This window comes from Anguilla rostrata, chromosome 1 (assembly GCF_018555375.3).
Source record: "Anguilla rostrata isolate EN2019 chromosome 1, ASM1855537v3, whole genome shotgun sequence".
NCBI lineage: Eukaryota > Metazoa > Chordata > Actinopteri > Anguilliformes > Anguillidae > Anguilla > Anguilla rostrata.
This window is the reverse complement of record NC_057933.1, coordinates 45,774,132-45,800,023: the sequence shown is the minus strand read 5'-3', so window position 1 is coordinate 45,800,023 and position 25,892 is coordinate 45,774,132. Positions and strand designations below refer to the sequence as shown.

Genomic DNA, 25,892 nt, shown 5'->3' with positions numbered 1-25,892 from the left:
TGGCATCGTACTTTGTAGAGGTAACAACATTATATACATAATTTTGTGTATAGGGTCATATTACATACTGTCTGCACTCCAAAATATACGCTTTAAGGGTAAATGTGAAAGAGCTCTAATTGGAAAATAAGAAAAATGCTTAGGTTGAATTGCCCTCAAGGTTACTGGCCAATGTAGGACTAGAATGAAATACAGATAAAGTGTTGAACTAGAAAAAGTACAATGAAATTAAATACCAAACTATGCAATTTCTATATTTACAGTTTCCTTTACACGCATAATGTCCACACCAGGAATGTTCTGACAATTATCAGCAAGACATTATACAGTCTCTACTCGTCCATACAGATTTGCATTTCCAAAGTGCCTACTGTGCAGTAGGTAATGCTGCCTGTTGTGAGCCAACTGCTCTTTCACGAAAAGGTTACCAAAGAAGAGGAGGAGATTCAATAATTAATGCAGCTTTCAGTAGGCCTAGCTCACAACTATGCGCACGTACAGTAATGAGGAGCAGACGAGAGCTGGGTGATTAGATGAACCTGCCGCTCACCTTCTTCCTCTTCCCCCTCTCCCTCACTCCTCAAAGAACTCACAATGCCTCACAATGCCACACCGAAAGACAAACTAGCTTCATTCCCTCTGATGCGACATAAACAAAATGGCAGCATAAACCAAAATTAGGTTTCCATCAAATCATAATAAAACAGAATGACCCATTAAACTTAACATGAACTGAAATCGGGGGATATTAGGCAGACAGGGCTATTACTGCGGTCTAATGTTTTATTAAGTCACCGTACAGGAACGGAATATTTCAGGTCTGAGCAAGTAAGACGCTGACTCAATACCCTTCTACAGGCATCTGACCACTTTTGGAAATATCCAGCTGTGTAAATGCCAGTGTAAAATTCCAATTCAATGTTGGGTAACCGGGACATGGGGAGCAGCTAATCTAACAGCAGCAGGAACAACAGTCTTAGCAGCGTGAAAAATATTCAGATGTTTGCATATATACTGAAAAATGGAACTGCATCCAATGATCTTTGTGAATGCTCGTTTATTGCAATTATACATTGTATAATAAGCCACCTGACTCACTTTTATCATAAACTAGGCTAGCTGTGGCTCACTGTAGCCCCCTACTGCTCCACACACGCACGTGGCCTACATCTTGGAATGAAGACTTGTGAAGAAAGGAACATTCAAAACAGAGGATAAAGTATCATGGAAGAAAGCATTCCTCATTTTAAAAACTGCACTTAAATTGTACTGATAAGATGACCTCTAATTACAGATTCTTGAACAGAGAAATGTTGACACATAAAGAATTTCAGAGTTTATTTTCCAAAATTTGAAACTATTATGATATTCGAAATATAATGACAGTGAGGTTGGTACTGTATATTAGCTGGGTACATATGTATTTAAAAAGGTTAATTTAGCATCAAAGCCTGTAAGGTATTTTGTCTAGTTTCAAAGTCATATTAATATTCCACATTAAGGTTAAGACATTAACCCTGGGGATATTACTAGAATTTATCTAGGTCTAAAAAATATCTTTACTAACCTATCCAAAAAAGGTTATACAAGTTCTTCTCCTGAGGGTGGGAAGCACAGTGGTAATAAGTTATACTTACTAAAGTCACTGAATTTAAATCCCCCCCCCTCAGCTTCTGAAATTGATGTTGGGAGAGGAGATGATGTTAGGGTCATATCTGGTTGTCTGGAAAATGCCATCATGAACGCTGTCCCAATTTAAACTGTCTGGTTTAGAGATGGTGGTGGTGCTGGGGGAGGGGTGCATTGGGTCTGCTCTTAAAATCTCATTAAATTTGAAACTCCAGCAACTGGCACTCTGCTGCAGCTAAATAAAATCTCATCTGGCGAAGGGCCAAGGTCTGGTATAGTGTTTTAGTGTTTATGCACATCTCTCTGTGTTTCTCTGTGTAGACTTGAAATTAAGGCAAAGGATGCATCTCCTGAGTAGTCTCAGTTACCTGAGACTACTCAGTTTCCCTCAAGCTTCAGCAGATGGTCGCAATGAGAGGCCCATAAGATATATTGCCTTACATATGCATTATAAATGTGTCAACCATAAATGTAACTTTTGAAAAACATCTGCACATGCATGTATTCTCATGGAAATGGAGGGAACATGGTAATACCATGTAAGACTAACATGACAGCCTGCTGAAACTGTGCACTCTCACAAAAACGCAATACATCAGCCCACCACGGCAAAAGGCTTTCCCTGTGTATGCTTTCGAATGAGCCTTCTTAAAATCTTCCATCAAAGCTTAATTGACTACACTCATATTGTACAATGATGCATCCTACGCGCACATCCCATTTCTAAATCTGCCATGGCTACACTCTATTCTTCTCCCTTAATCCGTTTTGGGTGAGGGGATGTGGCGTATGATTGTTGCCAGCAGCCATCATTAAATCAACCCTTTTTATCGGTTAACGCCGATTGTAATATCTAGGTCGAGTTGATCGTGACCCACTCTCCTCATTAAACCCTGTTTCCTTTGTCCTCTTAATGAAACTTGTGATGAGAAGTGACAGGCCATGCCCTGACCTTTCCGGGCATTACAAGCGACAAAGCAGAGGGACCCGTATAAGTAAACTGAATCTATCAGACCATAAGCCCCCCGACCGCATGCCCACTGCTATCCAAGGATTCTCTGTCTAGTGACAGGGAGGAGCCGGTGTGCCGCTGACCTCAGGTCCTTTGCTAAATGGACCGCAGACAAAGAGAATGGCGTGGTGGCTTGGGAAGAGCAGTCTCTTTAAACAACAGATAATGCAGGACAGAGACCTCCAACAGCAGCATGTGATTTACTCTAACCAAACCATGGCTGAGTCCATTTTATTTAGTCTGGGACTAGGGGTGGGAACATTTTTTTTCCCAGCCATGATACAGCTTTTCAGGAAAATCATGGAGATTGTCTGAAAATTTGCTGAAAAGTTACACTGGGTATTACAGCTAACTGTGTTTCCTGCTTTGAAAAGCATCAATTGACTGTCATGACATTCGACCAAATTCAAAAGATTTCATCACTACCTCAAAGTAGACCTGCAGTATAGCTAGGAACATAGCTGTGTAGTACATAGTTTGGCATAGCATGGATTTGTGAGGTATGAGGACAATCCTAAAAAATTCTGTGTAACCATGAAATGTGGTTTCATATCATCAGCGATTAACATAAATTCACGGCTATAAATGAATAATTCACCCATATTTGTGTGTACACACACCGTTGAAATCATGTGCCTCAATGTTTCCAAATTAAGAAGAAATGTCAATGCCAATTAAGCTAATGCTAATGTTAGTTATGAAAGTCAAGGGCTTCTCATGTAGAGAGAAACATTAGAAAAACATAATCAAATTTATGAGTTTTTAAAACAAGCATGTAAAAATGTGTCTGTGTTATTAATCATCATTTTATGTTGATGTTTATGTTGATTATGTAATATCCAAACATCTGGAAGAATTTTTTTTTTTTAACATATTGCCCACCCCTTATCTATGTCATCAAAACCATCCATTCATTATATCTTGAATTCATTCTCCCTACCTTTACTATCCACAGAATTTAGGGATAAAAATATAAACAGAACGTGAAATTAAACACTCACCAGTTAGATCTGTCTGGGACGTTTTAGGATGCTAATGGCCATTTTGGCTTGGCATACCCAAGGGGTCATCTTTGGAATTCTTTGTCAGTTATTGAGTCTTGTAAACAGAATATATAAATTTGTTTGGTTACACACATGGCACTGATACTACAGCATTAAAGGAGGTCCATCCCTGTGTCAACACATAAGCTACATTAGTCGATGTGGAAAACACCCTCTTTAGCCACAATTCCACATATGAACATGATAGGGATTCAATCTGACAAGCTATAACACCAACAGTGTTTGCTGTAGCACATGCCATTCAGAGTAGTTGTCAGCAGTTAAACAAAGATCCAGATGTAAAAGACAGCTTCAGGCTTGGCTTGCTGGCCTGGTATGCTGGTATGGTGCCACTGTGCATGGGGAGGTGAGAGGAAAGTAACCAATCCACAGCCCACGCATCTGTCCACCAAAACCACAGCAACAAGCAACTTTTATTTCTTAGTGTAGGCTGCATTTACTTTCCGAAATAGGCTATGTTATCTGAAGTATCCTTGCTACTAATTATGCTGCAGTATCAATTATGCAATCACACATTCTTCAAGGTTTGTACTATGTGCTTTTGACTGGCCAGCCTGTACCTCTGAGATTCATATTTCTTAATTTATACTGTGTCATTACTTCCTGTTGTCTTTGATACGCAGGTGGGGGGGTTAAAATATTCAACCTCATCCTCAGAATGGCTAGTCAGATGAATTTATTTTTAAGCAGTAAAAAACTAAACAGTTTTGTTGCATCCTCTCTCCACATTACAACAATCAGTGGGAAATGAGTGAACTAGACAGATTCCCCCACCACCAGTTCTTAATGCAACTTAATGGCAACTTGGCCCTTGTGTGAGTGCAGTTTACCGTACCGAGAGAAGGCAAGAGAGAACATATTTCTGACTGGATTGGAATAGAGCGGAGAGGACGGATGGATGGACAGAATGAATCAATGAATGAATGATGGCAAAACAACACTGAAGGGGACCAATCTTGGTTCTGTTTTGAAATACAGTTAACTAGCAAAATAGCAAATTCAAGATAGTGTGACAGATAGCTGGGAGAGGCGTGGGGATTGGTAGTGGAGGGAAGATACCTGGCAGCACGTTGGCTCCACCCCCGAACCATATAAGGACTTCCTGCAATAATCAGACGCACCTGCGGTTCATTATGCACTCAGGGCTCGGGGATAAAGGGAGAGCCGAAACATGAGGAAGGGGCAAAGTACCGTGAGGGAAATGCGTTTGATTAGAGAGAGTAAGAGTTGGGAGAGTTATCGTGCGAATTACCGTTGTGACCTGGACTGCCTGACTATCCCGCTTGTGCATCGAATCATTTGTCTGAGAACCCGGTTTTGGATTAAATTTTGGAATACAGACACAGATTACGGATAAGGATTGTGGAACTGGGCTGATTGCCTGATTTTCCCCTTTTTCCCCCTTTGTGAGTTTACCCCAATAAACTGTCCTTGTTTAATTTTACTTTGTTTGTGTGTTTTGGTTATTCAACTTGGTGACGTGGAAACCCCACACCCCTGGTTCTGCTACAACAGCTATTATGAAACTCTATGAAATCTAACAAAATATTGTTTGGGTAAATAGTCACAGGCTACATCAGTGTAATAACACAGCACAACAATATGCAACAATACAAAAGAACCACATGCTCAATGCTGTTGCTCATCTCTTTCTGCAAAAACAGAACACACTGCAATTTCAGATAGCATTTGAATTGACATTTATAGATGACAGTTTATCACTGACTTCTATGTTTATGAAAGTAGGACTGATGTGTAGGAGAGTGAATAAAATGTACATTTGAAAACTTAATCATAACCACCACTGCACCTGTTTGGGGAAAAATTGTTCTTTTTACAATATGTCATTTCACAAAGGAAGCTGTGCAGGCAATCTAACGGGGAAAATATACAGAGTGGAAATGAACATTCTCAGACAAAATAACCCCCCCAACCCTTTCTGGAAAACGTGACTCATCTTTGCGGCAAACCTTGAAAGTGATTATATAGCAAATATTTTTATAGAACCATCTCCACGGACTCAGGATATCAAAAAACCATTAGCAGTTAAAAATACTCTCTTAGGTAAGCCAATATAACACTGAATACTGTCGAGTGACCAAGAGACCAGGCCCAAAGGAAAGGATCAAAGGAGCCTAGTTGATCCGTCTAGTTTTGGACCATTTGTAAAAGTCATTCCATTTGTTACCTCACAATCACCTTATATGGGCTTTACCAGAATAGTCATAAATGATGAAAGCAGAATTTTCACCGCAGTGTGGATGTCAGCAGACAGCACAAAACAGAGCCCGATTAGGAAGTCCAGCTAAGCCACTTGTTCTTAGTTACCCGCACCACGATCTGGAACTATAATCCTGTCCGTGCCAGTGCCAGCTGTGACCTGGAGTCCTCTTGGGTGAGCAGAGTCAGCAGAGGCCAGGGACGGAGGGTTTTGGTCAGCAGGTCCACTTTCACCGCCCTTCTGGTGAAACGGGCGCCTGAAAACCCACTATGCCAAATGTGCAGCCCTCTGATGCAGTGACGCAGCAGGGGGTTGTCCGAGAGGGGGGAGAAAGTGATGGCTTTGGAGGACACGGATGCTTGTCTGCGCCCTATTGATTCCTCAAAGGAGCAAACTTTAGAGGAACTGACAATTACAGTATGTCTCACCCAGATGGAAAAATGGGAAATCAAAACTTATAAAAAAGAAAGGCAGACTACTGTAAACCACCCACACTGCTACAATAAAGGATTTCTAGTATACCTCTGCAGCAAAAATGGCAATATGATCCAACATGAAAACAAGATGTGTGTCACAGTGGAGTGATACAAGCACCATTTAATAAAAACGCTAGGCAACTTATGGCTGTCTTGCGTATTGGTGGTGGTGGTAGAGATCATTTTTAGCAGAATAAAACAAAAGGATGTTCTGTACTGGGGGTAAGGGGGTCCCTGCTGAGATTCATTAACCCAGCCTTGTGTTTCAGCTTAACTGTCTCTGCACAGACCAGCAAAATTAGCAATCGGCCTTTTAACGGATTGTAGTGTAGCCCCTGGTGGCGTTCGGGAGTCTCGCGAGTTGCGAATGGAGAGTGTTACCACGGATGAATAAATTCTGGCGAAGCCAGCCCCGTGCAGTGGTTTACGAGGGTCGCCTAGCTCGCTCTGCAGCGTCACCCACCCTCTTGGCATGCGTGACTGTGAACAGTTCCGCCATCTGCGGTTCAACGGCCCCGTTAACAGGAAACGCAAAAGTATACATAATCCTGCAAATTAAATACAAGCATGGCTGCTTGTTCAAGTGTTTTTTTTTTCCTTCAAAAAAAGATTCGACATAAATTGGATTTAGCTTACCGATTGCTTAAAGTAAAATGACAGGGAGCTTTCAGGAAAAAAAACATTTTCTTGGACATTGGTTAGACAGGGACTATTGTGTCTCTCTGCTCATGTCCCCAATTGATCCTGCCCATTATCCACCTGAGACTGCCAGCCCTTACCTATTGGTTCTGTTGAAGTCTTACATTGAAATTTTTCTTAAGCTTATGGATATGAAAAGAAAAAAAACCCACAGGCATGTCACCAACCATTACTGCAAAGTTTCTTTAAGGTTAATCTTCGAATAGATAAACTGCCCCTTCTTGCCTAGAAAGTTTGGTCATTTGTTGTCAACTTATTGGGTGCTTCAATAATATGGCAACAACATGGCAACCATGAATCAATTGCAATTAAAGTAATGCAACAGGGTCTTCACTGAAGAATGCTCAAGGTCTATTTGCTGGAGCTTTTATGTTGAAAGGGGATTTTAAAAATAACAGAAGTACGATTGAGGATTACGCTACTGGTTTAAAGTACTCTGTGTGTGTGTGTGTGTGTATATATATATATATATATATATATATATATGCCATTTACTATGTATTTCCCTGTTTTTCATGCTGTAAATCACTTCTAATACTTATAAAAAGTATAAAAAGTGGCATGTAAAAAGAATACGTATTAATCACTGCATTTGGTATTACAGAAACATGACTGCCTACATTCAGCCCTATTCATTACACACACACACACACACACACACAGACACACATCATTTTGCAGTTTATCCTGCAGTGATTCCAAATTCCAAATATGTTCCTCATTTTTAATTCTCCAATACACGCAAAATGAAAAACAAGATGTCAGGTAGTGACAACTTGCTGATGCAGGAATAACTGGTGGCAAGTTGGAAATTTGTCTCCGTAGCAGAATCCAATGTCACTGGGGAGTTAAGGAAGGAGGTATTCAAGCAGCCAAAGCTGTCTGTGGACAAGTAATGCCAAGCCATTATTTGCTCTCGCATGATCTATAAACACTTAATCCGTATCAAGATTAACGGCGAATGGAGACTGCTCTAAATGGGCTAAATGAGCTACCGTGTTTCACGTTTTATGCACAGAATACAGCGATGCTGCCCTGAAGCACATGAAATACCTCTCAACCCTCACAGTAATAAAATGAACTGGTACTTTGACCAATATTATAGATCATGCACAGTCTCTCATGTGATGTTCTTCCAGTAAACAGAGATCGATAAACTAGTTTATGTACTGCGCGGTAACGAGACACTTTTAGCTCTCGACTGAAACTCTGGCTAATGTGAGGGAAGCAGACGGGTAAATTAAGGGCTTTCCAAGGGCTTTACGCAGTCAGCTACCAATAAAATTCATTTCATATGCTGGGCCTTGCTACTAATAATTTCTGTTGTGTGAACATTTGTATATACCACATGCCAGTGTTTCCCTGGGCAGACCCCACTTACAGGAGGGCCACAGATTTGCGGAGGAGGCAGGGACAGGTTGGCACTAAATTTATCCCCACATTAATCATGACAATAACTTTCAATGAAAATGAGTTTAAAACGTGACAATGACAATGTCTCATTTGATCCCAGCCACCATCATATGTTTATATTGTACCTGTGCAAAACCACAGTAGAAAGACTCATGACAGTAGGCCAATTCTTGTCAATTAGCTTCAGAAAATGTAATGCATTTTTAACTGGAATAAAAATGCCATCAAAGCAGGATATATGAAAAGGACTCACCAACATCTCACCCACAGTGTAGAAGGTGGAGCTGCATTAGACAGTCTAAAAACAAAATGTAAGCCACAGACTAGCCAGAGAGGTATTTCTGAATAAAAGCATTGCAAGATTGTGATTCGTTTGGGCACCACTGGAGCACTGTTTTTTTCCACTGGTTCCATTTCTTTACACTTAAAATAATTCTCAGGTAAGTGCATGTCTGTGTGTATGGGGGAATGTCACAAATGTGCTGCCTTTTGTTACGGGGGAGAGGGGGCATAGGCCAAGATAGTGTGGGAAATGGCAATGCAAATAGTCTGAATCAAATACAAAGATGACAATGAACAAGATGGCAAACATGACGAAGACTACAACAAGGAAGACAAAGAAATGGTAGTAGTTGTAAGTAGTACTGTGGGTGGCAGTGTAGTATAATGGGTAAGGAGTTGGTTGTGTAACCTAGAGATCACAGGTTCAATTCCCTGGTAGGACACTGCCATTGTACCCTTGAGCAAGGTAATTAATGCTATGGAAAAAAGCGGTGTAAGTCGCTCTGGATAAGTGTAAACCATTGAAAACTATTATTTTGCTTCAACCCTTAATGTAATAGGTGGAGAATGGAGAATTCAGAGAATCAAAGATTAATATCATAAATGGTGCTACAAACATATGACCTTGCCTCTACCCATGATGGAGGAAACCAACAAGAAGGACAGATGCTATAATGATAGATGTTATAATGGAAGTAAAGTTAGTCAACAGAGAACAGCGTCCACAAATTATGGTCAGATTGTATTCTGATGAAGAATTTAATTGACCTGAGTTGAGACTGAAAAATAATGAAACATGAATACATTCATTATCAAGCAGGAAAAAAAACAATGCTATCGAGAGCAAGCTCAAATCAAGCTGGCCAGCCAGCCAGTCTATTGGTCAGTCATGTCAGTAAATGTGACAGCATGAACACAATTTCAACTCAAATTGAAACAAATGTCAGAACTTCACAAATATACAAAAAAAAAAGCTTAATGTAGACTGGGTATAGAGTTACATTAAATAATTTCAACATGGTCTTTAATCAAATTACAATACCCAAAACTTTGAGCTAAAGGCCAAAAACTGATGATCATTTTTATTTCTTTTTTATTCGGTGGGATTGTTCCCCATCTCATCAAGACAGTCTGCCAGCTTCTGCCAGGTTTACCCGTGAGAGAACTGCAGTCTTCCAGCTCAGTGGCAGCGCAGCGCAGCGCAGTTGGTGGGCTGTGGAGTAAAAAGCAAAGTCTGGCAGCAGGTGATTTAACGGAAACTAGCGTCCATCTTTGTTCCCCCACATTGCCAGCGGACATCGCAGCGACAGGACAGGCCAACAAATATGATCAGACATTACAAAGTGGAACATGATGAAATGATTTTGAAAAGCAAGGACAGTTGACAAAAAGAAAACCACAGTAACAAATTGAAAATACAAGAGCTGCCCTAAAGGAGTATTCTCCATTTTGGGAGGAAAGCATCTAATGTCATTTATTGCAGCCAAAGAAGATTCGAAGAGGGCACACAAGATGGGTACCATTTTTTGCTGTTTTTTTTTTCTTTTTGTAATGGACTCTCATATTTGTAGGCCTCATTGCATTTCATGGATGCAACAGCCTCCTTTATTTCTGGAGTGCAGACAAGCACACACTCTCCTCCCAAATGTTGTCTTCCAACCCGGAGTTAGCCGGCAGAGTTGCTGGAGTGACTGCACCGGATGACCGGACAACCGGTGCACAAAGATGGCAGGTCCCAGATCGGCCTGGGGAGGCGCTATACAGCCTCTGAGACGCTCCTTCCCCTCAAGATGCTGTGGCCATCCCCCAAGGGGGCGGCTGCCAGGATCCACAATCAATATGAGGATATGTCACTGCATTGAGCTATTGCAAATCCAGTTCTAGTTACTATTTGTACCAGGATACATTATCTTTCCATAAAATCAAAATTCTGCAAAGGATTTAGGCCATATAACCATGAACTGTGATGTATTGGAGTTCAACTGTTCGCCAATGGTAACTCCATAGCATCACCCAGGAAGCAAAGGGCACAATTAACTCATACAGTGGACAGATCATTTAAATCAATCTAAACTCGCTTAAAAATAGGTGGACATGTCAACTATTGGTCTTGTCGCGTAATAACATGCCAAGGCACTTATAAAAATAAAAAACAATCCTTTACTACTTATACAATGGGTATTTTAGGACAGTACATAAACGTGGTTCAAGCGTGCATATTTAACCGCACGAGGGGTCCTATTTAAATATTTTAAATGAGTCCACATCAGTTTAAACAAATTCGGCCTAGTTTCAGTAACACAGTATAATATCAATCACGTATTGTCCCAGGGCTGTCAACTCAAGACACAGTTGCCTTTAATGAATAATTTAGGTCTCTGCTTTGACCAAGGGGTTTAGAGAAATGCTGTCAAGAGATGCAAGGGTTTCTGAACATTCTACAGTATGGACTGTCAGCGATGGCATTTCAGTGAAGTTCCATCGAACTGGTGGGAGAAAAAATCAAACAGCAGGACGTAAGAATAACACAGTACAGGAAGTGGAAATAAGACAGTCTTCTATTTAAATGGGAAAAAAACCTTCCCTCCTAATGTTCAGTCAGACACAAGGGATCTATTTATTCAAGAAACACTGTCTCACACCAAGGCCATGCAATATCTGTGTACTGACATTTTTATCATTGTTTGTGGTCTATACATTACTATTACCTTTCAAATGGCCCAAAGCAAATAAGACAAACTGAAAAATAAGAAATGTAAATATTCACATGACTTCTGTGATAGTCTAAAACTACATCAGCCTAATGCTGCAAAATGCTAAACTGTAAACCAATTTGCAAATAGGTAAATGAATGTGGTAGATTAAGATAAAATGGGAAAAAGGATTACTTCATTAACTCTGCCATTATTACATTACATTTAATGCAGTTACAGTACTGTACTATATCCATTTACAGTAACATGGAAGATAAGACACCATTGTTGAGTTTCTAGCTTACAATACAAATTACTGTTAGACAAAATCATGTTTTTTAAAAACATATTTAAAGCAAATAAAGCATTTATATAATAAAAATCCATACAACAGAAACAACCATATTGCAGTTGAAACACTTCACATAATAATGAAGCACTCCAATTCTAAGAACTATTTTTGGCTCTGATAAAACCCCACATATTAATTCAATGCACAATGTATTAATGCCACATAGTAATAGTAATCAGTTTTCCTTTTCTTTTCAGCACAATAAATTAGGTGAAAGACATTTTATTACATTGTTACATCATTATGCAATTACAGACAAATGACAAAATGACGTGATAACATTAATTTATGTTTCAAAAGTTCAGTCAACAGTGTTTTCTTTGCCAAACAACTGGAATAATTTGTAAATGTAGCAGCATAATATTCATTCTTAAAAACAATGATGATCCAATGTTAGGTTCCGCTTGAGTGAACAATTTCCACCATCTGGCCTACGCATTTATCCTAAAATCAGATGCAGAACTGCATTGCAGTTTGTGCCATATAAATTATCATTCCTAAAAAAAATTTAAAAACTGATACAAGATTGTTTCACTGTATGATCCTGTAATTAATGTAATTTGTAAAAGGATGTGTTACAAACAAGCATGGCTTTGTTCACCGAGATAATGTTAATAAACATTTCATTTGCCAACAGACTTTCCCGACACAATTTGCTCATTCCATTCATTTAAATGCATTCTGCTCCACATAATATTCACTTTATTGGAATGAAATCGCCCCCAACGGACATGATTTTTACAAGCGTGCCGCGCTGTACTGAAGCAGTAATGATCCATTTGGAGGGCATCCAAACAAAACTGCCAAAACCTCATGCTGAAAAGCTTTACTCTGCACTTAGCAGAAAGATGCCAGGTCATAGCTGCTACCACTCATATAACTCAATTAGGCTACATCATACATCTCTCGATAACCGTGGCCATATGCTGGATTCAGTGCTCTATAGGGGATTAGTATTGGTTCTTAATGTCACCGCCTCTGACCATTTCTGTATTGTTTTGATGCAGTGTTACAAGCAAATAAATACCACAGAGAATAAGAAAAGTGTTTTGGATGCCTCATCAGCTTCTAGGTTCGGTTATCTGATGAGTTCTCCATCTATGTCCACCACAAGCAATCCAGTATGATCTGGTTGACAATTTTAATAGCAGACTAAGAAATAATCTAGATATTGTGGCTCCAGAGAAATCCTTTTTAAAAAGGTGTCGCAGCCAAAGTATGCCATGGTAAAATGGTCCTGTCAAAAATCTGAACAGGGATGGGAGACATACTAAATTACAGACCCATTACAATATTCTGAAGAAGCATACTGCAATCTACAATAAGGCTGTACACACAGAAAGGTAAGCCCACTTTTCTAGGATTATTGCCGAGAAGAGGAATAACTCTGTGTGATATCTGGGTAATAATAAATGCTAGTTTGCATCAGTTGTGTACAGATAGCACACAGATGTATATATCTGTGGAGCCAAATGACCCGAGTGCACTCAGTGCCGGCTTGTCTACCATCAATGAGTGGACGGCCAGGAATTTGCTGAAACTGAATGAGGACAAGCCTGGGATACATTTAGTAATCAAATCAAAAAGAAATCTACTTTCTACTAGGCTGGGCAGTCTGGAGCTATGGACAGAATCAGTAGTTAGAAATCTGTCAGTCATTTTAGATTCAGGCCTAAGTTTGAAGGCAGAGGCACAGTGACCAAGACTGCTTTCTTTCATTTAAGAAATTATTTTTTGAATAATTTTAATTGTTTTTTATTTTATTTTATTTATTTATTTTGAGCATTGCCTCGTATTAGTGTTTTTCTTTAGTGCTATATTGTACACCATTTTGAGCTGCATTTTTGTGTGACAGGTGCTATATGAATAAAGTTTATTATAATGAAACTGTCACTTTTTCCATATATGACATCTGATAGATAAATTTATCCACCGTGAAATTAGATAGAACCATACATTTAAATTGACACAAGGTAATTTAGAAAGTATTGTCAAACATTTTACAGTGCTGATGGGAAGGTTAAATTTAGAGACTGTGGATTATAAAATATCAAAGATATAAAATAGGTGGGACCTCAGCACCACAATGAAATATCATCTTATTTTTTTAATTGGCTATGGATTCCAGCAGTTTAGAAGGAAATGGGTCATACTTCTATTAGATAAAAAAAAAAATCTACTTCTCACAACTTACTACACCTGGCCTCATATTACCCAGTTTTTAAAGGACCGGAATCCCAATTTTCCCTTGATGACAGTCAGACCAAATTATAATACAAACATAAATTTTATGAGTAGATTTTACAAAGAGGATGTAGGTCACATCTGGGGCAGAAGATGTTTAGGATAGGTTCCTCCATATTTTTACTAAATTTTCATTAAAAGAAATTAAAAACTTTCCAATAACTTCTCCAATTGAGGACTTCTGGCTGTACAGAGAATAGAGTAGTTGTATCATTCATAACATTTTATCATGCTATTTTAGTGCATCACAACCTCTATATCTTTTACCAGCTTAATTTTGTTTTCTCTCCACAGATAAATCACACTGCAGATGGATCCAAATCCATTTTATGGGAGGCTTTATAACCGACCTACAGGGCCAAATAATATCATACACTGCTGGGGAAAACAAAAGCGGGAATAAGTGCCTCAATTCTCCAGCTGCCGCCATCAAGTCGACCATGATCACTCTCCGCGTCCAATATCTGACCTTGACAACATGAGTCTGACAGCGTTTGCCCACACATCAAGCAGGGCAATTATTGCTATTGATTAGACTCTCGGATAAAGCTGGCAAACTACTTGCACAGCAAGTCAGGTGTTCCAGCGAAACACAGGTAACTTCTCACATTTGCACCAAATCGGAAGAGATTACTAATGATGAACAAGAAACGAATACTGAATTTAAAATTGTTTACTCAGAGCTTTATTCATCTGACGTGCTGTCTGATTCTACTTTAAAAATTTTAAAGATTTGTTTCACGTTCCGAGCATTGATACGTTTCAGAGGACGTTCCCGGTAAGTAGAGGAACTAGCAGATGCCCTCCATTGCATGAACAGTTACAGGACAACAGGACCTGATGGGTCAACTATAGAATTTTATAGGATGTTCAGTGATACATTTTATAGGATGTATCAGTAGGGGAAAGTCTCCCCTACTGATACTGGCTTAATCTATTGAAAGAGGCTTTCTCCTTCCAACTTTCTATCAGGTTTCTATATTGCTCCATCTTAAAAAGGACAAATACTGAATTGTGGATCATATCGCCCAAGTTCCCCAGGTAGCATGGGTCTACCTTTTTACATGCCCAAGGAAAGAGGTATTAGCTGTATATTTATTAAGCTGTTGTTGACTCAGTTGTTATATGCATCCCGCACATGGACCTCATGAAGGGGTTCACACTAAAAATATTCACTCCAGTTCATTTCCCAGTTGTATTTCCCTTGCAATGCCGCCCAAGTCTCGCACTTTCCACACTCTTATTTGCCCTTGCCATTGAACCTCTTGCCATGTCCTCAAGATCATCCAGTCTCTTTCAGGTTATTACTGTATAATTAGGATGATGTATTACTTTGCATCATGGACCCAAGCCTTTCCCTACCAAATGTCACATCAATCCCAGATTGTTTTAGTAAAGTTTTAAGCTAAAAAAAATCAATTTCTCAAACAGTGAGCTTTATCCCCATGAATGCTTCCGCTCAAAATTACTCCTGCCCATACCCTTTCAAGATGGCTACTGCAAAATACTTCTACCTTTGAGTGGTTGTGATTACAACAGAACTAGCTAAAGACTCTAAAGTTAACTCCATGCTTCTACCGGGAGGCAGAAGCAAACATTTCACAGATGGTCAAACCTCCATATCCATATATTCTGTTCATACAAATATTCAAAAATGTTTACTCTTCAACAATTTTTTATTTATTCTAGACCATTAGAACATTCATTTAGAAGTTCCTTTTGCCCAATTAGATGAAACTATTACTCATTCTATTTGAAACCAAAAGCCTCCAAGAATTAGAAAAGATTTCGGCTCTCCCTCACTTTCACCTGTGATATTCATATATAGTAAGAGCTCTCTCATATGAGCTTAAACCTTATGAACAGGCCTGCCCTCCTGCTTGGATACAAATGGATACACATTCACTTATTCAGACAAGCCTCTTCTTCCATGTACCTAAACTTCAATATACCTCCACTAATCCTATGTTAAGTCTCTACAGTAACATAGGGATGCAAATTGTTCATCACTACATCAAGGCATCTGTTGTTGCTGAAAATTAGATTGTACCATCATTAGCAGACACAACCTTTAAATGATGGGGGGATAAATGGCTTATGTACTGTTATAAAATATATATATATGTACTGTTTTTTTTTTTCAACAGATCTGCACATAGTTCAAATACCGAGGTCTCATTGTTTTCAGATATCTGCGGACCTATAAGTGCAAAGAAAAACTAAATAATTCTCTGCCATCCCAGAGCAAAGCCCAATTGGTTCCTAATTTTCTTAGAAAAGCATTCGTGTACAGGAACAAGTTCTGTCATTCAGGAAATTCTGCTCCAATCAGAGCACATTGCCCTTCACAGTTTGAGTGGTCTGGGTGTAGACTTGACTGATGCAGAAAAGAAGCACACACAAGCTAAAGTACACTCATTAGCAATTTGCACCAGAAACAGCCTCATCCAATTTAAAGTGGTTAAGAGAGTCCATTTATCCAAGAATATGAAAAATGTAAATGCATCCCCCAAGCCCACACATTTTGGTTCACAATGCAAGGTTTAACCGATACTTTCTTCTCTGAAAGTTATTTATTTCATATTTTGCAAAAAAAGGTTAAAATATAGAAAGAGATCCAATACCCACTTTAAATATGTGAATAGGTTGTTTTTTAACAAATTTTTGTTAAATTGTTTCTTTGATTATGTTAGTAGTTCTGTTTGCATCATAATTTTCTGTAAAATACGCATTTCATAATGAACTGTATGTGTATATTTTAATTTAGCATTGTCTATTATTAAAAACCTAATAAACAAATGTTAAAAAAACAGGAGCCACTTTAAAATCTTTTTGAGTTTAAAAATCATATTAAGGCACTAACCCTCAAAACTGTACCAGTGTGCTAGTGCTAGTAGAAGGGGTACAAGCAGCACCACAGTGAATGTTGGGTACTGGATACATAGTAATACAGTGACAAGAAATACACTTTTACAACACAAAAAATGAAATAAATTCAATGAAAATCTACTTCAAGCAGCAACTAATGGGGTCAAAACTTAATAGCCAAAATGAACCCAATAAATGCAGCCATATTCAGTGTTCACACTCCTATGCGGCCAATGAATGTCACTGTTGTTGAGTTAATGTTGGAGAATTTATTTATCAATTCGTTTTTGAAGATATATGAATGTTCCCTTTACAGCACCCCTAAGGTCAACTGATGCAACTGAACTTGCTGCAAAGGAACAAGATTCAGTTTTTGAATATTTGACTATTTGGAGAGGTAAAGTGGCACCATGTCTTCTGATTCTGATTCAAGGTTGGAATCCTAATAAAGAATTTAAAATTAATAAAATGCAGTTGTGTGTGCAAATGGTCTCAGGGCTGTTCAATTAAGAAAATACAACATGGTGGATGATCAGATAGACATATTGTCTGAGGAGAAGGATCCAGCTTCATTGGTTTCAGGTCTCCAAGAGTTATGGCAGTTAAAAAAAAAAGGGTCATTTCAATTGACTGGTACAATGCATCCAAGTATTCAAATGTTGGCAAAATTGCTCTTTGGCAAATTTTCCAAATGCATTCATCAATGTGTCAGTAAAAATAAAAAATACATTTTTTTATTTTTATATATTTTTTAAATAAACCAAACAGCTCAGGAGATCCTGACAGAACAATTATAATAAAAACATACAAAAGTACCTGTGGTGCTTGTGTTATTATAATAACATCAGCAAACACAGGGTACCTATACACCTGTGGTGCTTGGCTCATTATAATAACACCAGGAAACACAGGATACCTATGCACCTGTGGCGCTTGGCTCATCATAATAACACCAGCAAACACAGGGTACCTACGCACCTGTGGCGCTTGGGCCTCTAATAAGATCCAGAGTCAAACAAATAGGGTTCCAGCACCTGCAGCTGTGTGCCTGTGGTGCTTGGCCCCTAATAATAAAAGGGTAGCATAAATTCAATATGGAACCAACACACCTGCAGGTTTTAACCCAATAATAAAAACCAGAACAAAAATATATATATATATATAAAGACTATGCACCTATGGTGCCTGCCCACCTAAAAACCAGAACAAAAAGAATAGGGTTCCTGCTGCAGTGCTTCAGTAAATCAATAAATCACATATTGGAGAGAGAGGATGTCAAACGTAGCATCAGTGTGACCTCGTAGCATCAGCATATCACACTGTCAAAACACAAAAAAACAGGACATTTTCCTCTGTGCAACTTTTGATTGTAGCACTTTCATAAAAGAAAACGGAATGGCTTCCAGTCCTTGAACAAAGCTTGTAAAGTGAACGCAGAATTTCAGACAATAATGGCAGAAAATGTCTTTTCTCAGTGTGTGAAAGAGGCTGGAGGCCTCTGTGAGGCAGCACATGTTCCTTTCACTCAAAATAAGACACCTGCTTAACAACAACAAAGGCCTCCATGTTTGTTTATCGAGGAAAAACTGAATTAGACAGTCTCCAAATGGTGGCCAAGAGGAAAGAGACCTTCACATTACCCCAGAGCATAATTGTATTTGGGAAAGACTGTATGTGGTGTGAACATTGAGAAATATTGCTCCTCAAGTTTGCCTTGGGTTGTAGCGAGCATGGTCCTGAGAACCATGTGCAGTCCAATCAGGCGCCTGATGATGTACATAATGCTTCAAAAGGTCAAAGCACATTCAAGGGCAATGCTTGTAACAGTGAGCCCACAGACCCCCCTAGTTCTTGTTCCAGGAAAGTGCTTTGCTTGGGTACGCCTCTTGGCAGGTAGGCAAAGGACTGCAAATATAAATTAAAGATATAAAGCCGGCCTGAATTTATTCTGGAAACTCATTAACAGAAATGAAATTAGGCTGACAGAGACCGATGGTCTTGGTGCATCATTCAAAAATGACTTTGTTTCCAGGGCTTAATCTAATTTCAACACACCGCAAAGAGCTGAAATTCAGATCTGTCCAACAAAGAACAATTCACAAAAAGAACCACCTGTAGGGAACTGTAGGGATTCATATAGAGGTATTTGGCAGCATGGAGTAAACCGTGTTGAGTTTTGCCAATCAGTTGAGAACTGTTTAAAACCCTTTCTGTTTTGTTAGTAAGCATATACTGTATTAGAGTAGGAAATGCAGGACATGGAAGACTGAAAAGCTTCTGTCACACATGGAAACCACAGCGTTCCCGGGTTTGATTCCGGGTTAGGTAGTGGTTTTCCCTGTCACACATAGGTCTTCTATACGGAATAATGCCATGTGGAGCCTGTCCACTCATGACATGACCATTCCAGATAGATTAGGCAGAGGCAGGATGTCGACCCTCATGCAAGGAGAAATGTTGGTTTGTCTTTATAACAGCCAGATATTTCACTGAATATTAGTTTTGGCACAGATCTAAATCCCACTAACGCAACAAAGTGGAAGAGTGATAGTCTAAAGACAACAATAACATCTTTAGCTAGTATAGCTCAGTTATTTGATCCCCAAATAGCCAATGTTAAATAAATAATGGAAGCATGGTTTATCAGCTAAAAACCAGTATTTAGGCCTACAGTATATGCAGAGTTGCTTTCGGTGAAATGAAATGATTCTGTTAGTCAAGTTAAATAGCTAGCTAGATCTGCTATTGCTATGTGACACCAGCATAAACCCATACATACATATATTTTTTTCTTTATTTGGCTCTATACTCAACTATTTTAGATTTGTAATCAAACAATTCACATGTGGTTAACGTACACACTCTCGGATTTTATTAAAGGGTATTTTCATCCATCCATTTTGGTTTCACCATGTAGAAATTACAGCCCTTTTTATGCATAATCCCCCAATTCAGGGCACCATAAAGTTTAGGACAAATAGCTTCACAGGTGTTTCTGTCAGTCAGGTGTGTTCAATTGCTTCCTTAGTGCAAATATAAGAGCTTTCAGCATCTACTCTTGATTCTAAGCTTCTGATTGCCTTAATAATCTGTTACTGGCGTTTGTCAACATGAGAACCAGAGCTGTACAAATGAAAGTCAAGGAAGCCAGTTCCAATTCTTGAGTGTGGAAATACTGAATAAAAGTATCTCAGTAAAATTCAAAGCAAACATGGAATGTAGAGTGTGCACTTGTCTCGCAAATAACTCCACTTTACCATGCCACAAAGGCATATATTTTATGTTACATAAAAGCCATGACTTGCTTTTTACAGTACACAATATTTATTGTAAATACTTTAACAGTGTAAAATGTTCTGAAATGTGTGATTATTCTACTCTAAAAGTCAGATATCAGCCACACCATCAGTCACTTCATACAGGGCAAAGAGGGCTGCATCCATCTACTGTGAGAGACAGAAGCCACTCATCAGTGAGAACACGGTTTCCAATGCCCATGTACTGAGTGTATAGCCAGTTTCAGTCCTGTTAACACCACTCAAGGCTTCTCACAAAGGCAATCATTCTACCTTTCAAGGACTAGATTCCATTTGATATTGCGTCACCCATTTCAGATTTGTAGCTGCATCAGAAAAGTATGGCAGCAGTGGAATTTTCCCTTCAAGATAAAACAAATATGGTGTTATACAGATAGTTTTCATTTGTTATGGTTAAAAATATGTCTTGGCTGACAAATTGGCTGTACAATTAAGTGCAAGGCTGTGCAAAATAAGGTTGTGGCTGCATGTTACAGCACTACATATTGACTGAAAAAATGCATTCTTAGATTGGTTAATATATAGATTAATTATTCTAAGAGGATGCAACAAGGTACTACATGGAAAGTAATTTGGCTACTCTAAATCGACATACAGTGCTCCCTTCCTACCATGCCCCAATATTCTGTCACCCTTGCCTACTGCCAGCAATTCATTATGAACAAAATGTCCTCCATAGGAAAGTACTGTATTTCTGCCCCACAATATGCAACAAACCCCTCCCCCCAACTGTTCTTATTATACAATACATAGATTGTCTTTGTAATCACAGATTTTTTAAAAAGAGTGTAGTAAATGCAAATGAGTCATACTCCCCACTGATTATTAAAAGCCATAAAGAACTGGAAATCTACCTCTCCTACTATAACTACTGCTATAAGTGCTGTTTTCATCGACAGTCAGTGAGTTGAGAGCAAGTTTCCAAGGGAGATACATAATGAAACGAAAACAACGGTACGTCGTGGATGGTCAGAAGCTCCCTGGGTGTCCATAGACCACTTCTACACTTTCAACATTCCCTTTCTGATGCTGTGTCTGCTTCATGTAGCACTGCAGCCTATACTTACACTTTTCATAGTCAAACGTTTTTTTGCCTCTCTGTAATCAGCACACATACCATGGATTACATCCTTTGTGACATTAACTTACTGCTTGTAATGTTTTCATTTTTGAGAATATGTATATGGACCATGAGGAGTTTAAGTTTTAGTTTAAGCTTTGGTGGTCATTTTCTTAAAAGTAATACTCCCTGCCTTGAACTTTCAAAGTAGCATAACTGTCAAAATGGTATGATTTCAATTAATAACCAAATATTTTAAAGAATTTCAAAGAGGATAAATAAATGTAGGCCTTGACAAATATAAACAAAAAGTTAACTACATTCATAAGTTAATTTTCATTGAATAATGATATTGTTACCATAGTTTTAACAGCACCATAGTAAAGCCAAAGTACACAAACAAACCTGTTCTGTACCGATTGTACCACATTACTGATAAAGCAAACAGTTTGCCACATTAGGAATATGTTTGGTCAAAGCAAAGATGACAGATGCTGAACTATGGAGAGCGGTAAGGGCACAACATGAATTTGCATGCCACATAAAATTTAGTTTAAATAAGAATTCTCAATTTTATCTCAAAGTTAAATATAACTCATAAGATGCTGTGATAAAAAGCAGCATTGGGAAAACACCATCTGAGGAACAGTATAAAGTGTTTACAGGTATTTATAGCAGTGCCCAGTACACCCTGTCCTGTGAATCTTTAAATATTTAGGCAGTAGTTGTACAGGGACCTGAATGTAAGCTATTTTTTATTTAATTTACCTTTAAAGCTTCATTTCAAAAGGAAAAGGCACATTTTAAGCAAATTTTAGCTAAACATTACTATGCTTTAGGGAACAAAGTTTCTTAAGCTACATTACATTCTGGTTTCCAATGATATTCAATTATACTATATTTGTGCACTTTAACAATAATTTATTCATAAGCACACATATGAATTTGTGCTCACAAATTTTTAAAATTACATAAACAAAGAGAAAAGTACTTACTACACTTGCTGCATGAGGTAAATACTTCTAAAAAAATTTAAAGGTTCACCATTTGATATCAGAACTGGTGACAGGTCTTTTACTGGAAATATTTGCATGTTAAAGCAATTTGAAAAAAACAATGAGAATAAGGTTTTGCTCTACTACTCCAGCAAAGACAGAACTTTTTTTGTGTTAATACTCTACTTTGATAATACAAAACATGCGTTACACTATACTTTTTGCTATAGAGCCCTGGTGATGATCAGGCACCATCTTAAAGCTAATACTTAACAATAGAAAAACATCAAAAGCAATCCATTTAATACTTTTCAGTATGTCAATTCTGAACAATGACATGATTAACAAACTCGCAGGTCAATATCAACCATTCCAAAAACAAAAGTATAAAGCTATTCCCACAAGTTCATTTCTGTACCATTTTCAAAATATGATACACTATGATTTTGACTGAAGTCAGAAAAATAACGTATGTCCAGAACAGTGTGCATTTGACAAGGCCACTGCAATCAAATTTTATTTTACAACAGCCATGTTAAAAGAAAGTAATATTGATACTCTCATCCTTTAGTGAAAAAATAAAACAGTCCTCTTGGGGTTTGCCGAATATAAAGAAGCTTGCAATCACAAAGGAAAACATGTTACATATTGTGGATCCCACCATATTTTACTATTTCACTCTGTCAATAAAGTATGATTCATGATTTCTCCCCAAGGGAAGTCTTGTAAATCAATCAATAAAAACACTGTCAGAAAATCTCAAGGACACTGCTTGATTTTGGCTTACGACAAGGATCTAAGATATTCACTTCAGCACTGATACATTTTTTTTTTTTTTTTTTTTACAAATGTTGAGGGTTATACAACATGTTAACCCAAAAACATCTATACAATTGTACAGCTAAAGTGACTTTAAAATGTGCATTCCATGCAGCAATGGTCACAGTAATTCTTAATGAGCTACACCCAAAGAAAAAATATGCTACAGACAAAAGAGAATGGACCTGGATCCTTTTTGCCTAATAGGACGCAGTATAATCGAATATAGATTATAGTCTTTTTAAGTATTTGAAAACGAAACGTATGTGATAAGAAGTCAAGAGCAGGCTACAGTCTACAGTAGTTACAAACTTACAAATGAAGCAAATAAGCCATTCATTTGCTCTGTCGCACTATATCTCATTAATAGCGAATTAGGCAACCTAATATTGATGCAATGGGTTGGCCAGACGCCTGGCCACATGAGCTTAGCCTATATAGAACTACTCTAAACACTTATTCTGATCGTGGACATGTGAGATACCGCGCCTCGCCATTGGAGATACTTGTGTGATGTCTTCTCTTCGTGTACAAGTTACCAAGTCATTTCAATTTGCGTTCAGGTGTCATGGGCCAATAAGCAAACAATAAGAAACGCGCACACAGACGCAATGTCGCAATTCAAGTTCAAGAAAGGTAACGCGTGGCCTGGCTCATACTGCAATAGCCTGGTGGCACTTCGCTTTCAGCTCCTAAAATGAACGTATGGATATCGTGCTTAGTTGTGGCACTTTTTAAAGCTTTGGAGGAAACATAAATGGGCAGGTAGAGCCTGAATGAACGTCACTGCACGTACTGTATGACGATGTTTCAGCAAAATTATACCCCTACTGCACTTTCATAATATAATAATCTCTTGCAAACCCTACAATTAGTATATAATACGTTTGTTAAAACTATAATGATGACCTTACTTTTTAATTCTGCAAGCGCCATTTCACTAGAGCACTTACTACTGACAAAGTTCTAGCGAAAATAACATTGCCGTGAAACACATCCATCATTATTAAAAGTGGTACCAAATTACTGAGACTGAACAGATATTTCTAGGTGTAATTCTGTGCAAAAAGCGTCCTTTCAAACAAATTGCATACTTTTTGTACGTTGTACAGTAGCTAGTTAGGGAACAACACCACATTTATCTCGACAAGAGTTGCCGGTGACAGGACAGATTCTGGGACAATCTGCAATGGGAGGTTTGCAGCATTTGGGAATTAGATAGCGGTTCCCTTTATGTCCTCATTTGCCTATGCCACCAGACCCTGAACTTGAATTACCCGAGATAATCCGATGCATCACTCTAAAAACTGCCGCCACTGCAAGTCGCACCGGACTAAAATAAGAACGCAAAATACCTAAATTGCTACTTACTTTCAGATGGAGGCGTGTGCCATGATCAGTTGTTGACAAGCACCGGTTTCAGACACAAACTAAACAGCATCGATGTCAATTCATCAGCAAGTACCTCAGTTGTGTATAACAGACACGCTCGGTAATTTGACCTTCTCATAACAGAAACTACCATCGCTGTCGGTGAAAGCAGGGGAGTAGCGGATCAAACCAAAGTGCGTGTACTGCTGTCAGGCGGATAGCCTGCATCACTGTACTTTTTACAGGGCGCGGTGTATTGCGTTCTGAGGAGACGTACAGTCTGAGAAAAAAATACACTATGCATAGTTGCTGTTGGTGAGTTAGATCAAGACTTTTTATCATAAGTAAAATTGGTGGTATGTGCTGTACATTGAATGGTGTTTAGAAATCAATATATTGATTGGTGCGATTTTGATTTTGACATTGTCATGCTGCATGATTGTGTAGAACATATAAAATCTTCCAAATATGTCAGCCTATATTATGCTTATTGGTCTTTAGTTCCATTATGATATTAACATGTTAAAAGCCAGCAAAGTCCTGGAGAAACCAGGGAGAGAGGAGGGTAACGCTGGGTGGTAAGTGACAAGAGGTAGTGGTGATGCTACAGACGGAGTTAGTGGAGTACAGCAATGCAGTGCAAGGAGTGCGCCAGCACATGCTACAGACAACCTATCCATCACTGAATGTCAGCTGAGTGAGCACTCAACAGAAACCTCAGACACAGACAGAGAGACAGGGCTAGAGTTACAGAATTTAAAAAGCTAAAATCAGATGTACATTTGGACTAATGGTTGATCTGCAGATCTTCTAAGTACTTTAATTTACCAGCAATTTTCCAGCTTATGTATATATTTTTCATGGTGAGGGTATATATTCTTAGGTAATTTCTCAGATAAAATGTCATTGTAGTGCTCTACAAAGATGTTATTTTAAGAGACTGGATTTGACCATTCAGTTTAGATAAACGGAATATTTTTAAATATATGTGTTTTCTCAGGTTTGGAGTTATAGTAGTTAATCCCCCTGAACTCAGTACTGCGTCGTTGGAACAGAATAATGAATGATGGCCACTTCAGTTATCTGCTCTTGAAAGTCTCATGCACTTTTATTGGCCAAATATTTTCTAGTTGTAAAAAATATAAGACTTACCATATAAGTTATAAAGGCAAAATGACTGGGTATTATGCAACTGTGTTTATCAAAAATAGACACCGATGTCTGAAATGAATCCAGAGTTAATTAAAAGGAATTTTAATGTTCCTTATTTATTGTGCCATCATACCTAGAAGACACAGTAGAACCTCAGAGATATGTACACCTTAGGACTAAAGGTCTTTTGGAACTCCCTAGTCTAATAAAGTACACCTAGTCTCA

General features: G+C 38.4%; 1 protein-coding gene across 2 annotated transcripts in view; it reads right to left on the bottom strand.

The window, feature by feature from the left end:
* The window catches only part of oxr1a (oxidation resistance 1a), a 176,910-nt gene extending 152,246 nt beyond the window's left edge, over positions 1-24,664 (bottom strand). For both annotated transcript variants that reach the window (XM_064338057.1, XM_064338078.1), the window contains exon 1: positions 24,516-24,664. The gene's annotated coding sequence lies outside the window, so the exon portion shown is untranslated. The remainder of the gene's footprint in view (positions 1-24,515) is intronic.
* Positions 24,665-25,892: the final 1,228 nt, after the last annotated feature.